This window comes from Nicotiana tabacum, chromosome 1 (genome assembly GCF_000715075.1).
Source record: "Nicotiana tabacum cultivar K326 chromosome 1, ASM71507v2, whole genome shotgun sequence".
Classification (NCBI taxonomy): domain Eukaryota; kingdom Viridiplantae; phylum Streptophyta; class Magnoliopsida; order Solanales; family Solanaceae; genus Nicotiana; species Nicotiana tabacum.
The window spans coordinates 215032243-215050084 of record NC_134080.1 but is presented as its reverse complement, the minus strand read 5'-3'; the positions used below and the strand labels follow the sequence as shown (position 1 = coordinate 215050084).

Sequence of the window (17842 nt, the reverse complement as noted above, 5' to 3'; positions counted from 1 at the left end):
ACGAAGAAACGTGGAATAACTGCAGGCTGTAGCAGATGAACACGTTTGGTTAATGAAAAGTCATGTTTAATGCATAAAGCTAGATATGTAAAAGGGGATTAGAATTTTGAGTTTATTAGTTATGATTTTAAAAAAGACAACTTATTGAGTGATTCAGTGAATTTCTTAACATAAAAAACAAGGTTTTCGCCCGATCTCATTGTTTTCTTTTATTTCGTAACTAGTTTCAACAATAACTTTAAACAGGTTATATTTTTGTAGCTGAAAATGGATTCTTTCTTATATCGAACTCACATAAATATTGAGCAGAAGTGGGGTTGAAGCAGCCAATGCATCCTCTTTATTTTACGCTGAAGTTAATCAAATATAGAACAAAAACTTCAGCTCTAGAGCTGAAGTTCCCCAGTTACAAAGACAAAAACTTCATCTCAAGAGCTAAAGTTCCCCAGTTACAAAACAAAAATTTCAGTTTTAGAGCTGAGGTTCGCCAGTTACAAAACAAAAACTTCAGCTCTAGAACTGAAGTTCGCCAGTTACAAAACAAAAACTTCAGCTGCCAGTTACAAAAACAAAAACTTCATCTCTAGAGCTGACGTTCGCCAGTTATAAAAACAAAAACTTCAGCTCTAGAGCTGAAGTTCGCCAGTTACAACACAAAAACTTCAGCTCTAGAGCTGAACTTTCGGCCCGACTACTAGAATGCTGAAGTTTTACGTGATTGCCTTTGCTACTTCAGCTCTGTATGCTGAAAATATGCGAAAAGCGGGTACGCTTGCAATTTTTTTTGCAAAGTGGGCACAAGTTAAAACGTGACACAAAAAGCGGGTATAGATGCAAATGCTCCATGCCCATGTTGTCCAGCCAAAGGCCCAATGGCCTAATCCTATTCTCTTTTGGTATATTTCTCCTTTGTTGTATGATTTATCGATGCTCAAGGTTTGCTTTGCTAGCTTCCGTATGACACCTAATTTTTACGGTCCTAACAAGTGCTATCAGAGCGAGGTTCAAGAAAGGTTCATCTTGGCGGGTTCAGTTCTAGCCGCAACATATTTGACGATAATTGTGATTTTTTCTGAGAAATTTGACTGGTGTGCTACGCACGTTGAGACAAACTTTGTGGTGGAGATTTGGAGATGCGACCTGTTAAAGGCTATATGAAGAAGGTGGATCAAATTTATTTTATCAGAAAATTCTGGCCCAGGGGAAGAATTGTTAGGTGTTTGCCATAATTTTTTCTTACCATATTTGGTTTTCCTATTTGTTGAAGGAAAGAGAAATATAATTACCTTAATTGGGTTTTGCTTTTTGTAGAAGGAAATTATAATTCTCTTATACTTGGCTAGTCCTTTTTCTTGTAGGAAAATGTTTGGAGTTCTATAAATTGAAGATCCGTCCTTCTCACTCAGTAGCATCCACAATGTAGTCACATGGGGTGTGAGAGTCGTGTTTAGGGGGAGAACTTTACGGGACAAGTGTTAGTGTGTCACTTGTGTTTACCTCTTCGTGAGATTGTTCTCTCGAGAATTTGTACTCTCTTTTTATATAGTGGATTGCTCATCTCCACGGTGGACGTAGGTCAGTTAACCGAACCACGTTAAATGTTTGTGTCTCTTTTGGTTTCCATTCCTATTTGGAATTGGATTCGATTTATTCCTATTTTGAGTGGATTTTGGCTTTAAGAGAAAGCACCACTCATGATCTATAAATAGGACAACTTTGGAGAATTATTCTATGCTCATTGATACAAGTCTTTGAAAGATTTAAGCACATAAGAGTAGTTTTTGAGAGAGCTTTCATCAAGAGAGAAGAGAAGAAAAATATTTATTTTGCTGCAGATTTTTATTCCGATCAGCCAACTTCAAATCACGTTTTCCAATTTATTAACCGTTGGATCGGGCTGAAATTTTGACTAAGTGTTCATAACATCTGGTCTTTGATTGGAACGGTGAAGATCAGATTTGGAGGCTCGTAACATCTGATTTCGAGCATCGAACAACAGCTTCATTTTTGTGGGTTATACTCTTTCTTCAATTGATTAGTTGGTGTTTGACACTTGTTGTGTAACCAATTTGGAGAACTTTTGTAACTCTCTTATTGTTATAGTGGAGCCTTTTTTGGATCTTTGTGATCCCATGGTTTTTACCTTCGATTTGCAGGGTTTTCCACGTTAAAATTTGGTGTTCTTTATCTTCTTTATTTTCGGGTTTGCCGCTTCCTCGACATAACAATACAAACACAAAATACTGATTGAATTTACTACCCTTCATCATTATTATCTATTACAATTAATCATCAAAATTGTTTATTATCATTTTTTGTATTCATTATTTGACCTTTTTTATTCATTACAAAATTATTACCATAGAAAGCTACCATCTTTGTTAAAAATTAACAATTAATTTTAAAAACTTCATAATTTTCTTATATTCATTATTTGAACTTTTTAATTAATAAATAAATTTTCATTTTTTGCTAGATAGGTTTTAAAGTAATTATTTCAATTTTTCAATGGTAGAACTTTGTCTAATATTTTAGAACTTTGAATTACACACAATCTCATATATTTGGCAATAAAAACCAAGATAGTATATTGACACAAATGACTAACTTGGATATGTGAAATTATATACTTTAATTTCTATCTTATAGAATAATTATTTACAAATTATATAATAATAATAATAATAATAATAATAATAATAATAATAATAATAATAATAATAATAATAATAATAATAATAATAATTTAGGATGAAGAGTTACAATATTGTTTAAAGTTTTATTTTTAAGTCATTAGTTTCCTCAATATTTAGTAAAGGGCACCCGTCAATGATAGAGCACTTGAATTTTTTGAATTCGATAAGTATCGACCATCACAGACCATTGTATAACAAGCTACATAATGACCTATATGTACCATGAAGGTTGCTGATAATAGGTGAATTGGACTATAATTAGGCCCTAAAGAACCACCTTCTTATATAGTTTTTGTGGTAAAAAGTGATAACAAAATGCTCTGATTAGTGTTTTTCATGCTTTGCGGGCTATATACAATAAAAGAAGTCTATGGAGTACTTTTGGGATCAATTATGGAGAAAAAGAGGCCAATCGTACAATATCCGCTAAGTGCACCACGCGAAGGCAGCAAAAACCAGAACTGGAGATGGATTGTCGCGGTCCCTGCGTAACCGCGGTCGGACCGCGGCAGAAGGCTGTTGCGGATTTTGAGAGGCTAGTTGGCCGCGGTCCTGGCGTAACCGCGGTAGGACCGCGATAGGAAGCGAAAAATTGAGGGACTGAAGTGCAAAACATGGGATTTTTAGCCCAAAACCCGATATTAAACAATAGAACTCGTCCAAGGGAGGCATGTAATGTTTTAGAAAGTACTTTGGCAAGAGAAACAAGTGTGTGAGATCACCCAAAACATCATATTTTCTTCTTTTTATTTTTCTTGCAATTTTGATCATGAATATTTTCATAGTTTATTTACCTATTGTCATGAGTAGCTAAATCTTTTGTCTAGGATTTTGATGGAACCTATTGAAGGATGAACTTCTTGAGTATGTTAATATAGTTTACCAGTTTAATCTCTATTTGTTCAACTACGTGTTTGTTGTAGTTAATTGACAGGATCCTCAATTAGCTGTGCCTATTTAGTATGCATAACTCGGGAGAGAGTGCATATTTATGTAATTGCTAGACAACATCACTCCCAAAGTATAAGAGGGATCTATAACTGCGGGTTTAAAGGCAAGATTAGGGATAACGAAGTCTTGGGTGCAATCTAAAGTGAACTATAATAAACAAAGCCAGCTAACGTATCTCGGGAGAGTGCGTCTAGTAAATTATCGTGATTACTCGGGAGAGATTCACGGTAAAAAGAGTGTTCATGGTTGAAAGAGATATGTTGGTAAATATATATGAAACATAAATAGAAGGGATTCCATCAATAGGGGAAATCACTACCTTAGAACCTTCTCATTATTGTTCACAACTTAAGCTTATTTAGTTTACAACTGTTTATTGACTTTCTATCTTAGTTATTAAATATACCATCAACTGTTATTCACAACGTTTGGGGAAGTTGATTCTAAAGAATTTAGTAAGTCCAACGAAAGTAATTGATATGTTAATTCTCTGCGGATTCGACTCTGGGAATAAATACTCAGGTTATATTTGCAACGTTCGCATTGTCCTTTTATAAGGCATAGTTGGGCGTGATCAAATTTTGGCGTCGTTGCCGGGGAATTTAACGGTGTTATCAATTACAATTGAAAGAAGTACAAAAATTCTTATTGTAGTCATTTTTTCTCTATACCCAATTTTTACATAGAAATTTTAACGTTTGTTGACTTGGTTGCACAGGTGCATGCCTAGAAACTCATCGAGATCTGGTGAAGTATTTGAAGCATTATCAGATCCCGAGAAAGTTTTCAAGGCCTTGAATCGGGCTAATCGGAAAAACAAACAACAACTAACAACTGCACAATTCGAAACAGTCATGGGGGATCACGAGGAAAACCCAGCGGTACCAATAGTGCCAGAGGCTGCTCTCTATGACTGGGCACAACTCACAACTGAAAATCTGTCCACAACCATTGTAGTTCCGCAGATACAGGCTGATTCATTCCATATTACGAATAACATGCTGCACTTCTTGCAGAACAAGGGACTATTTTCGGGGTCGCAAGTCGAAGATCCTCAACAGCACTTGAAGAACTTCCTCTCTATCTGCAAAACCCAAAGGCAGCCCAACGTAACTCCTGAAGCAATCAAGGTATTATTGTTTCCATTCTCAGTGATAGAAGCTGCCCAGACTTGGCTAAACTCACTTTCCATAAATTCTATAACAACATGGGATGAGTTAGTCAGGCAATTCCATAACAAGTTCCACCCACCCAATAAGACTGCTCAACAAATTGATGAAATTTTGAGTTTTAAACAGAGACCAATAGAGACACTGCATGAAACATGGGAGCGCTTTAAAGGGATGCTGGTTATATGCCCGCACCATGGTATTCCAGATCTGATGTTGGGGCAGCGGTTTTACATGGGATTGTCAGATAGCGTGAAGAACATTGTTGATGCTTCAGCTGGTGGAGCATTTTTGAGCAAAACATAGAGAGAAGGCCAGAGTCTGCTTGACAAGATGGCACAAAATTCGGGATGGACAACCAGGAATGCACCTATCACTCCAGTGGTTCACTCAGTACCCTTAGATCCATTCAACTTTATGGCTGAAAATATGGCCACCTTATTGACACAGATGAGTATACTCACTAAAAAGGTGGAAGAGTCAGGGCAGAAGTAGCAGGTACACATCGTAGATACTACCAATGGGGGCTTGTGCGCATCTTGCATTAGTCATCCAATCGGTAACCAATGGAATGCAAAACATGATCATTACCACTACCCTGAAGACATGAATTATGTGTCTAATTATGGAGGCCAGACACAGGGTGGTCAGAATTGGGGCCAGCAAAATCAGCAATACAGGTCAATCCATCCACAGTTCAACAATGGAAACATGGGAGGTATGAGACCCCCTAACAATATGGTACCTTACCCAAGGCCACAGGGATATAATAATTAGAATCAGCAGCAGGGGTATCACCCTCCTCAGCAGCATGGTAGAAGGCAGGAAGAGGGGTTTGCTAGACTTGAGGCAATGATGTGGCAGGTTATTGGGTCTAATGCAAAGATTAATGAGAGAGTGGATGCACATGATGCAACAATCAAGAATATTGAAGTGCAGGTGGGCCAAATTTCTATGTCTCTAAACAATCGTCCTCATGGGACACTACGTGCAGACACCCAGATAAATCCAAAAGATCAAGGCCCAAAGCAGCTGATGGCGGTAAGTCTACATAATGGCAGAGATCTGGATGTAGAGCAAGATAGGGCTCGAGAAACTAGACAAGCTGAGACATTTATACCAGTGCCCATTGAGATGGATGAGTCAACGAAACAGACGGAGGTGCCAGTCCAGCCTGCCCAGGAAGAAAATAGCATCCAGAATGCGACCGAGAAAGAAGCTGAGACAGTCCAGGAACCAGTAGTTGATGTAGCAGCTGATAAGGATCAATCCCAGTTGATTGGGAAGAAGAGACCTCTTGCACCTTTCCCTCAGAGGCTGGCTAAGTATCAAAAGGAGGAACAATACAAGAAGTTCTTCAAAATGCTGAAACAAATCCAGGTAAACATACCATTGATTGAAGCTTTGAAGGAGATGCCTGGGTATGAAAAAATGATGAAGGACTTGATGTCCCGAAAGTTTGATTTCCAAGACTTGGCCACAGTTACTCTTACTCAGACATGTAGTGCAGTGGTGACTAGACCAATTGCAGAAAAGCTGTCTGGCCCAGAGAGCTTTACAATTTCATGCACTATTGGTAATTTTGCTTTTGCTAAAGCATTGTGTGATCTAGGGGCCAACATCAATCTTATGCCCCTAGCGATTTATAAGAGGCTGGGCATTGGAAGAGCTAGACCCACCTCTATGTTGTTGCAGCTGGCTGACAGGACAGTGAAACGACCCTCTGGTATACTAGATGATGTGCTAGTTCAGGTAGGGAAATTTGTGTTCCCTGCAGATTTTGTGATCTTAGACTGCAGAGTGGATGAAGAGATTCCCATAATTTTGGGAAGATCATTCTTGGCCACAAGGAGAGCTCTCATTAATTGTGAAATCGGGGAGCTCAAGATGAGATTGAACGATGAGGAGATAACATTAAATGTGCAGAAATCTATGAGGCGACCAAGTGAATTCGCCAATTGTTCTCTTATTGATGCCGTGGATGTAATCGTGGAGACTGATGATGAGGTGATAACCATTGAGGACCCCCTTGCTGCATGTTTAATGAATTTGGATGAGGTGAATAGAGAGGAACTGGCGGAATGGGTATTGGCATTAGAGGGTAGAGGGTTCTGGGATAGAACTCTAGAATTTGAGCCCTTACACTTGGAAAATCGAGAGACTCCTCCAGCCAAGCCATCTATCGAAGAACCACCAAAGTTGGAGTTAAAGCCATTGCCCAACCATCTCAGGTATGAATTCCTTGGACCTAACTCCACATTACTTGTTATTATCTCATCTAGTTTGTTAGATGTGCAGGCGCAACAACTCTTGCAGGTACTTAAGGAGTTGTGAGAAAGAGAAGAGATCATTATGTTGCCCCTCCTTGCCGGACTATTGTTTCTTTATTTGTTATCTCCCTTGTCGGGATGTTGATGTTATTGATGTTGTCCCTTGCCGGGACTTGTTGTTGAACTATTGTTCCCTTGCCAGGATTATTATTGCAGATTTCATTTATTTTCCTTGCCCTATTGTTTGTTATTGTTGTTTGGGTGAGAAAGAGAGTTAAAGCACGAATGGTGATGTCGTGTATTGTTTTTATGAGGAAAGAGTGTTAAAGCACGAAGGGTGATGCCGTGTATAATTTGTAAGGAAAGAGTGTAAAGCACGAAGGGTGATGCCGTGTCGCACGATGTACCATTCTGTGCCGATTATATTGATTATATGGTGAGGAAAGAGAGTTAAAGCACGAAGGGTGATGTCGTGCACATTTTTGTTACTTGATTGTTTTGGTGAGGAAGAGAGTAAAAGCACGAAGGGTGATGTCGTGCATTTATTGGTTTCTGGTTCTTTGTTGATATCCGAGATATATTGTTTCTTTCATTTACTTTTTGTCTTTCTATTTGGAATTGATATCTGCCCCGCAGCATGCTACCCCTCCCATATTTAACTGTTTATTACTGTTCTTTTCCGTTGTATATAGTTGAACTGCACATGTTATTTGGTAGTATGGTCATAGCCTCATCACTACTTCGCCGAGGTTAGGCTAGGCACTAACCAGCACATGGGGTCGGTTGTGCTGATACTATATTCTGCACTATGTGCAGATCCTGGAGCAGCTTTTGGACCGTAGTTTGGAGGCTACCTTCAATCCACGCGGAGATCCAAGGTAGACATGTAGGCGTCTGCAGGCCCTGGCATCTCCTCTATCCTTTATTTCCTATTTCTTCTCTTTGCTTCAGAAACCGTGTGTATTTTATTTTCAGACTTTGTATTTAACACTCTTAGATCGTCTGTGGTACTATGACACCAGTTCTGGGTGATTAAGGCTTAAACTGTTGTAATAGTTACATGTTCGGATATTTTATTATTTTCTTCCGCTCATTCTAAATTTCCACTGTTTACACGTTGTTGTTTTATAATTGTTAAAAGGTAATAAATGGATAATGAAGTAATTAGTTCAAAGGATTGGCTTGCCTAGATCACATTAATAGGTTCCATCACGACTCCCGAGGGTGAGAAATCCGTGTCGTGACGCATGTACTTTGCACAACTTCCATTTTCATTTAGTGATGTAATATTTTCCTTGTTAAGAGATTTTCACAACTAATATCGTCAGTGTGCTTGATAATCAATTGTTATGGAAAAAGGACCAAATCATCTTTTATTGTATGCTCTTTTTCATTTCTGATACGAAATAAGAAATCACTGAATGTTGTATTTGTCCTTATTGTTAGCCATAAAGGGGATCAGCCCCGCCTACTGTATGCACAAAATTCTATTGGAAGAGGGACACAAACCTTCCAGGGAACGTCAAAGAAGGCTGAACCCTAACATGAAGGAAGTGGTGAAGAAGGAAGTAATATAGTGGTTAGACGCGGGAATTATCTTCCCAATCTCTGACAACAGTTGGGTTAGCCCAGTTCAATGTGTACCTAAAAAGGGTGGCATGACAATAGTTAAGAATGATAACAATGAATTGATCTCTACAAGAACAGTCACGGGCTGGAGAATTTTCATGGATTATAGAAAGCCAAATCTAGCCACACGGAAAGACCACTTCCCACTTCCCTTCATTGATCATATGTTAGACAGACTGGCAGGGAGGTCACACTTCTGTTTTCTGGACGGGTACTCAGGATACAACCAGATTTTCATTGCACCGGAGGACAGAGAGAAAACTTCTTTCACTTGTCCTTATGGCATTTATGCCTTTCGGAGGATGCCCTTTGGCCTATGCAACGCACCCGCCATATTCCAACGGTGCATAATGGCCATATTCACTGACATGGTAGAGGACATAATGGAGGTGTTCATGGATGACTTCTCAGTGGTGGGAAATTTATTTGATGAGTGCTTGATAAATCTGACGCGTGTGCTGAAATGGTGTATCGAGACTAACCTGGTTTTGAACTGGGAGAAGTGCCACTTCATGGTACAAGAAGGCATAGTCTTGGGGCATCGGGTGTCAAGCAAAGGAATTGAGGTGGATCGTGCTAAAGTGGATGTAATAGCAAAGCTATCTCCTCCAACTTCAATCAAAGCAATCAGAAGTTTCCTTGGGCATGCCGGTTTCTACCGGAGATTCATAAAAGACTTCTCAAAAATGTCAACCCTCTCTATAAGTTGTTAGAAAAAGATCACCCTTTCTTGTTTTCTGATGATTGCAGGGTAGCATTCGAGGAGCTGAAAAAGAGACTGGTCACAACACCTATCATTGTTTCCCCCAACTGGGAGCAACCATTCGAACTCATGTGATGCCAGCGACTACGCAGTGGGGGCAGTGCTGGGACAACAGAAGGACAAGTTGATGCATCCAATATACTATGCTAGTAGAACGCTGAGTGGAGCCCAGCTGAACTATACTGTAACTGAGAAGGAGATGTCGGCTGTGGTGTTTGCTTTCGACAAGTTCAGATCATATCTGATTGGTTCTAAGGTAATTGTATACACTGATCATGCAGCTCTCAGGTACTTGATTGAGAAGAAGGAGTCTAAGTCGCGCCTGATTCGTTGGGTGTTGCTGCTGCAAGAATTCGACCTTGAAATTTGTGACCGTAAGGGCACAGAGAACCAAGTCGCTGATCATCTATCACGACTTGAGGGAGCTGAAAATGCAGTTGAGGTTGAAGATATTTTGGAAACCTTTCCAGACGAGCAGTTGCTCGCTACTGATCTTGAGAAAGCGCCATGGTATGTAGATTTTGCAAATTACCTGGCCTGCGGTATAGTTCCCTATGACCTTTCATCTGTACAAAAGAAAAAGTTTTATCGTGACTGCCGCATGTATTATTGGGATGAGCCTTACCTGTTTAGAATTTGTGTTGACAATATGATCCGGAGGTGTGTTCCCGAGATAGAACAATCTTCTATTTTGTAGGCTTGTCACGCATCGGCTTATGGAGGACATTTTGGAGGGGTCAGAACAGCTGCGAAAGTGCTTGAGGCCGGATTCTTTTGGCCAACAGTGTTTAAAGATGTGCACCAATGGGTGAAGGGCTGCAATGAATGTCAGTGGGACCGGGAACATTTCCCGTCGCCATGAGATGCCCATGAACCCAATTCAAGAGGTGGAAGTGTTTGATGTCTGGGGGATTGACTTCATGGGTCCCTTCATCAGCTCCTATGGCAATAAGTAGATACTTGTTGCTGTGGATTACGTGTCCAAATGGGTAGAAGTTGCAGCGTTGCCCACTAATGATGCAAGAGTGGTGGTGGGTTTTTTGAAGAAGAACATATTCACCAGATTTGGGACACCATGAGCGATTATCAGTGACGGAGGCACTCACTTCTGTAATAGAGCTTTCGAGAAGTTGCTTGCAAAGTATGATGTACGCCACAAGGTGGCTACCCCTTATCACCCACAAACTAGTGGGCAGGTTGAAGTGTCCAACAGAGAGATAAAGAGTGTGCTAACCAAGACTGTGAACGCCACAAGAACTGATTGGGCGAAAAAGTTAGATGATGCACTCTGGGCCTATAGAACTGCTTTTAAAACACCGATTGGTATGTCACTATATAAGTTGGTGTTCGGGAAGGCCTGCCATTTGCCAGTGGAAATTGAACATAGAGCGTGGTGGGCATTGAAACAGCTGAATTTAGACATCGAGGCTGCGGGCACAACGAGGATCACAGAATTGCATGAGCTCGACGAGTTCAGACATCTTGATTTTGAGAGCACAAGGTTGTACAAGGAAAGAATGAAGAGGTTGCACGACAAGAACATTGTGGAGCGAAATTTCAATCATGGAGATATGGTGTTGCTTTATAACTCACGATTAAGGCTATTTCCGGGTAAACTCAGGTCACGATGGTCTGGACCATTTAGAGTGGTCGAAGTTTTCCCTTCATGTGCTATCGAGATTGCCACAGAGAAAGACTCTCGTACATTTAGAGTCAATGGGCATAGATTGAAACTATATGTGGGCATGAGGGAACCAAAGGAAGTGTCTGAGCTACACCTGACTGAACCACAGAGGTCGAGCGAGCCTTAAATGCGCTCATCTGCATCGTGCCGCGACGTTAAATCAGGCACTGTGTGGAAGGCAACCCACGAATGTGTTGTAAGTGTAATGCATAACTTCAAAGAAAAGAAAAAAAAAGTATCAGGAACACGCCCAGACCGCGGTCCCAGCGTAACCGTGGTCGGATCGCGGTCAAGGACCTCCTCTGAAATAAGTCTATCGCGGTCCCAGCGTACCTGCGGTAGGACCGCGGTCAATACACACTCTAAAAGGGGTCTACCGTGGTCCCAGCGTAACCGCGGTAGGACCGCGGCAGACCAGCGCAGGCCAGGTAAGTGCAGATTTTTTTTTCTTTTTTTTTTATTTTCTTCCCCCCCTTTATTTTAATAACCCTAACCCCTCCTCCCCACTATTCCCCTAAACCCTTCTTTTCTTCAAACCACCCACATTCCCCATCCCCTTCTCTCTTCTCTTCTCTCTTTCACACTATCTCTTATCCCTCAAACCCCCCATTGTTACCCCTCCTTTCTTCTCCATCTCTCTCTATCTCCACAACCTATCCCTTTCATTCCTTCTCAAGGTAAGCTTCTCTATTCTTTTCTCTTTCTTTTACATAACTTAGTGTAGTGTTTTAGTGTAATTTTTTTTTCTTTCTTTCTTTTCTTTCCTTTTATCCATTATTTGCTTCTTTTGGACATGATTGATGTTTAAATGGTTGGGTTTTCATTATGCTTAACTTGGGGGCGATTTTTAGAAGGTTTGGAGGTCTAAACAAATTTTTTAGGGTGAAGCTTGGTAGAGGGGTCTAAATGGCCGAAAATTGGGGGTGTGTTGTAAAATTTTGGAGCACTTTGTGGTTTGTGCCCTTCTTAGTTTGTGGTGGTGGTAGCAATTGACATGATTCACTTGTGGGAGATTGTGTGGGGTATTATATGGCGGAATTGTAGAATTAATAGTGGTGTGAGGGTAATAGTGGAGGTTGTCAACTTTGGGCACCTTACTAATTGGGTATACTGGCATTGTTTGACAAAAGGAAACTGTTTGGTGCCATCGGGTGGCGAAGTCTGAGTATCCGACTGGCACATGTTAGGATGCATCTGATTGTTACCCTGAATTGTCTGCAGGTAATATGGCCCGAAAAAGGCGGAAAAGCTCGGCAAGCACTTCCTAAATACCAACATATGATGCCACCAGGTTCCAGTCACAGGAGGCCGAGGACGCGTTTCATGCTAAGGCCACCAAAAGCTTTATCCCTGAGATTCCTGTTGACAGGGCTGCCCTCCGTATGGAAAAAGAAGACATGTATGAGGAAATCAGACAGAGGGAGATGGAGTTCTTGTTTGATGAACCTGAGACGGCAAACCCAATGATAGTCCGGGAGTTCTACGCGAACTGCCCGAAAAATTTGTGTCGGTCTGTGATTGTGCGGGGCAGGGTGGTGGATGCCTTAATTCTGAAGATTCGCCAGGTCTTGCAGCTGCCCCAGTTCACTGGTGACATTGATCATTACCACGACGCCCAAGGGGTCACTTGGGACACTATGATTGAGACAATCTGCGCAGGGGGTCGACCAATCTGGCTACAGGAAAACATTACCCTTCACTCCAAATCGTTCACACATGAGGCTAAGTGCTGGTTAACCATTATTTGCAGCCGGTTATTTCCCACGGGCAACACGACAGATGTGATCAAGGACCTCCTCTGAAAGAAGTCTACCGCGGTACCAGCGTAACCACGGTAGGACCGCGGTCAAATACCCCCTATGAAAGAGGTCTACCGCGGCAGACCAGCGCGGGCCAGGTAAGTTGCAAAATTTATTTATTTTTCCTTTCCCCCCCCCCCTTTTAATAAACCTAACCCCCCACTATTCCCCCAAACCCTTCTTTTCTTCAAACCACCCGCAACCCCCATCCCCATCTCTCTTCTCTTCTCTCTTTCACACCATCTCCTATCCCTCAAACCCCCATTGTTGCCCCTCCTTTCTTCTCCATCTCTCTCTCTCTCTCCACAATCTATCCCTTCCATTCATCCTCAAGGCAAGATTCTCTATTCTTTTCTCTTTCTTTTCCATAACTTAGTGTAATGAGTAGTCTAAATTAGTTTCAATTAAACCTTAGGTAGTGTTTTAGTGTAAATGTTTTATTTTTTTCTTTTTTTTTTCATTTTCTCCATTATTTGCTTCTTTTGGCCATGATTGAGGCTTAAATGGTTGGGTTTTCATTATGCTTATCTTGGGGGAAATTTTTAGAATGTTTGGAAGCCTAAACAAAAATTTTCAGGTGAAGCTTGGTGGAGGAGTCTAAATGGCCGAAAATTGGGGTGTGTTGTAAAATTTTGGAGCACTTTGTGCCCTTCTTAGTTTGTGGTGGTGGTAGCATTTGACATGATTCGCTTGTGGGAGATTGTGTGGGGTATTATATGGAGGAATTGTAGAATTAATAGTGGTATTAGGGCAATAGTAGAGGTTGTCAACTTTGGGCACCTTACTAATTGGTTATACTGGCATTGATTGACAAAAGGAAACTGTTTGGTGCTATCGGGTGGAGAAGTCTGAGTACCCATCCGACTGGCACATGTTAGGATGCATCTGATTGTTACCCTGAATTGTATGCAGGTAATATGGCCCGAAAAAGGCGAAAGAGCTCGACAAGCACTTCCCAAATGCCAATATATGATGCCACCAGGTTCTAGTCACAGGAGGCAGAGGACGCGTTTCATTCTAAGGCCACCAAAAGCTTTATCCCTGAGATTCCTGTTGACAGGGCTGCCCTCTGTATGGAAAAATCAGACATGTATAAGGAAATCAGACGGAGGGAGATGGAGTTCTTGTTTGATGAACCTAAGACGGCAAACCCAATATTAGTCCGGGAGTTCTACGCGAACTGCCCGGAACATTTGTGCCGGTCTGTGATTGTGCGGGGCAGGGTGGTAGATGCCTCAATTCTGAAGAATCGCCAGGTCATACAGCTGCCCCAGTTCACTGGTGACATTGATCATTACCACGACGCCCAAGGGGTCACTTGGGACACTATGATTGAGACAATCTGCGCAGGGGGTCGACCAATCTGGCTACAGGAAAACATTACCCTTCACTCCAAGTCATTCATACATGAGGCTAAGTGCTGGTTCACCATTATTTGCAGCCGGTTATTGCCCACGGGCAACACGACAGATGTGAACCACCTACGGGCTCTATTGGTATGGTGCTTCATCACCAAGAAAGACTTTGATGTGGCGAGAATTATTGGAGATGAAATGATCCTTCGGTCACCTCTGCTATCTAAGGGGTTTTACTTCCCCTCACTTGTGACGAGGTTGTATCTGCTGGATGGTGTCCCCACCAATCCTACAGATGGAGCTTTGCCCGCAAAAGCGGCATTCAGAGCTTCAAAGATCACAGTGGGCAGAGATGCACCCACAACCATTGAGCTTGATGATGAGGATGATGCCCCAGCACCTATGGCACCATCCAGGAGATCCTATGATGGATCCGAATTTTCTTGGCTACCCCATACTGGGGCAGGGTTCTCTAGATCACAGTCCAGCTGACCCATGTTGCATTCTTTGGAGGAAGAGGTGGCAAATCTTTGCTCCTCGGTGGATGGCCTGCATGTGCGTATGGATGCCATGTCTCAGCGACATGCTAGGTCTGAGAGCCGAATGATAGCTTGGTTCCGTGCTTTGGGGAGGGCTTTCCATGTGGATCCCAACACCGTCTCCGACTCCGAGTGACGCTCAGGGAAGTCTTCTTACCCTTCTGCACTTTATTTGTGTTATGACATGGGGACATGCCATATTCTTTTTGTGTGGGGTGGGAGACTTGCTTTAGTGGTGTATTGTTAGTGTACATATACATTGGTTGTAAAATAAATAAATGTAGGAGACTCTTCCTGAGGACGGACCACTTGGACAGTACTCTTGAGGGAAGTAGTCCATTTAGATTTGTTTTTATTTATTTTATTTTTCTTTTTAGGTAGTGTAGTAATTCCTCCTTGGTTTTTCTTTTGACCACGGTTCTTTTTCAAGGGCTTTTCTTGAACCGGGTTAGGTAGATTTTTCTTTAATATTTTTAGGACCCTTAGGACTCTATTGGACCAAGATGGGTGAAGGCAAGAATGTGACCCATAATGTACACACCTGCAAATAACTAAAACGAACTTGAGGGTGTGACGTCTAGGCTCGTTTGTAGACTTGTAATTTTATTCCTTAATTCTGCACACCTTGTCTTTCTTGAACGCTCACGTGAGTGTGTTGACAAACTAATTCGGAATGAGTTACATGCCAAGTGTGTGTGAGATAATACTTGTATTTTGTGCTTGCATGCGATACCTAGAACTTGCCATGCGTGTTTGCAAAGCAAAATAGAAGTTGTTTGGTCTTAGAAATGATTGAGGCATTTCCTTGTGTAGCTTGTATAATTATGAATCCACCTGTACATATTGCCATAGTTAACCCCTTCGAGCCTGAAGCCTGTTCTTTGATAACCTTACAACAACCTACATCCCAGTGTTTGAATAGTTGACTGTTTGAACCTGTACCTCCTAGAAGCACTTGAATCGTTAAAGAGCATATAAAAGTCAAAGTGTGGGGTAGTAATGGAGTGGGAAAAGGAAAATCAGGAAAATACTTGAATGGTGCAATAGCTATGGAAAAAAAAAGAGGCCAGTTGCACCTAAAGAAAAGTGGGGGTAGCCTATGAAACAAGTGTGGAAGAATGGTTGGGTTGAACAAGGAAATTGGATTAAAGGGAACGATTGTATTAAAAGTTCTTAGGGAGGTTAGTCACTATATCCAAATATATCCTACCCGTCTCTTAGCCTACATTATAACCAAATAAAGACCTCTTGATCTTAGACTGAACAACTCGATTAGTAGAGTATTACACTAAGGGCAAGCTTATGGTGTATCTGTGTGGCATGTGAATGTTCTTTGCTGAGAATGAGTGGATTCATTCTATCTATAGTTCCTTGTTGCTTGATTTTATATGTGTGGAACTTCTCTCATAAATGTTATGTGAGGGCATGTGACTCAGGAAGAAAAAGCAAGTTTTCACCTTTGTTTAGAGTAACTAGAGTAAGCACGAGTGTGGCATGGCATTAGAGTCTTCATCTGAAGTGTGGCTGTTGCACTGCTTAGGTTGTTCTTTCATAATGGCGGGTGTGACATAAACTGGGTAATGCATCGAACGATTAGGCCTAGAAGTGTGGTTCAACTTGCTCGAGGACGAGCAAAGATTTAAGTGTGGGGTGTTGATAATAGGTGAATTGGACTATAATTAGGCCCTAAAGAACCACCTTCTTGTATAGTTTTTGTGGTAAAAAGTGATAAAAAAATGCTCTGATTAGTGCTTTTCATGATTTGCAGGCTATATACAATAAAAGAAGTCTATGGAGTACTTTTGGGATCAATTATGGAGAAAAAGAGGCCAATCGTACAATATCCGCTAAGTGCACCACGCGAAGGCAACAAAAACCAGAACTGGAGATGGACTGCCATGGTCCCAGCGTAACCGCGATCGGACAGCGGTAGAAGGCTGTTGCGGATTCTGAGAGGCTAGTTGGCCGCGGTACTGGCGTAACCGCGGTAGGACCGCGATAGGAAGCGAAAAATTGAGGGACTGAAGTGCAAAACACGGGATTTTTAGCCCAAAACCCTATATTAAACAATAAAACTCGTCCAAGGGAGGCATGTAATGTTTTAGAAAGTACTTTGGCAAGAGAAACAAGTGTGAGAGATCACCCAAAACATCATATTTTCTTCTTCTCTTTATTTTTCTTGCAATTTTGATCATGAATATTTCATAGTTTATTTACCCATTGTCATGAGTAGCTAAATCTTTTGTATAGGGTTTTGATGGAACCTATTGAAGGATGAACTTCTTGAGTATGTTAATATAGTTTGTCAGTTTAATCTCTATTTGTTCAACTACGTGTTTGTTGTAGTTAATTGACAGGATCCTCAATTAGCTGTGCCTATTTAGTATGCATAAATCGGGAGAGAGTGCATATTTAGGTAATTGTTGAACAACATCACTCCCAAAGTGTAAGAGGGATCTATAACTGCGGGTTTAAAGGCGGGATTAGGGATAACAAAGTCTTGGGTGGAATCTAAAGTGAACTATAATAAACAAAGCCAGCTAGCGTATCTCGGGAGAGTGCGTCTAGTAAATTATCGTGATTACTCGGGAGAGATTCACGGTAAAAGAGTGTTCATAGTTGAAAGAGATATGTTGGTAAATCTATATGAAACATAAACAGAAGGGATTCCATCAATAGGGGAAATCACTACCTTAGAACCTTCTCATTATTGTTCACAACTTAAGCTTATTTAGTTTACAACTGTTTATTGACTTTCAATCTTAGTTATTAAATATACCATCAACTGTTATTCACAACGTTTGGGGAAGTTGATTCTAAAGAATTTAGTAAGTCCAACGAAAGTAATTGATATGTTAATTCTCTGCGGATTCGACCCTGGGAATAAATATTCAGGTTATATTTGCAACGTCTGCATTGTCCTTTTATAAGGCATAGTTGGGCAAAACTTATGAGATAATATTTTTTTGCCTTGAGTCCTTGAGCTT

The 17842-nt window shown here is 41.1% G+C and overlaps 1 non-coding gene across 1 annotated transcript; it reads right to left on the bottom strand.

The window, feature by feature from the left end:
* Positions 1-4912: 4912 nt before the first annotated feature.
* LOC142165150 (small nucleolar RNA R71) lies at positions 4913-5019 on the bottom strand. The gene has a single exon (XR_012696103.1). It is a non-coding gene; the product is annotated as a small nucleolar RNA R71 (small nucleolar RNA).
* Between the last annotated feature and the right edge of the window lie 12823 nt (positions 5020-17842).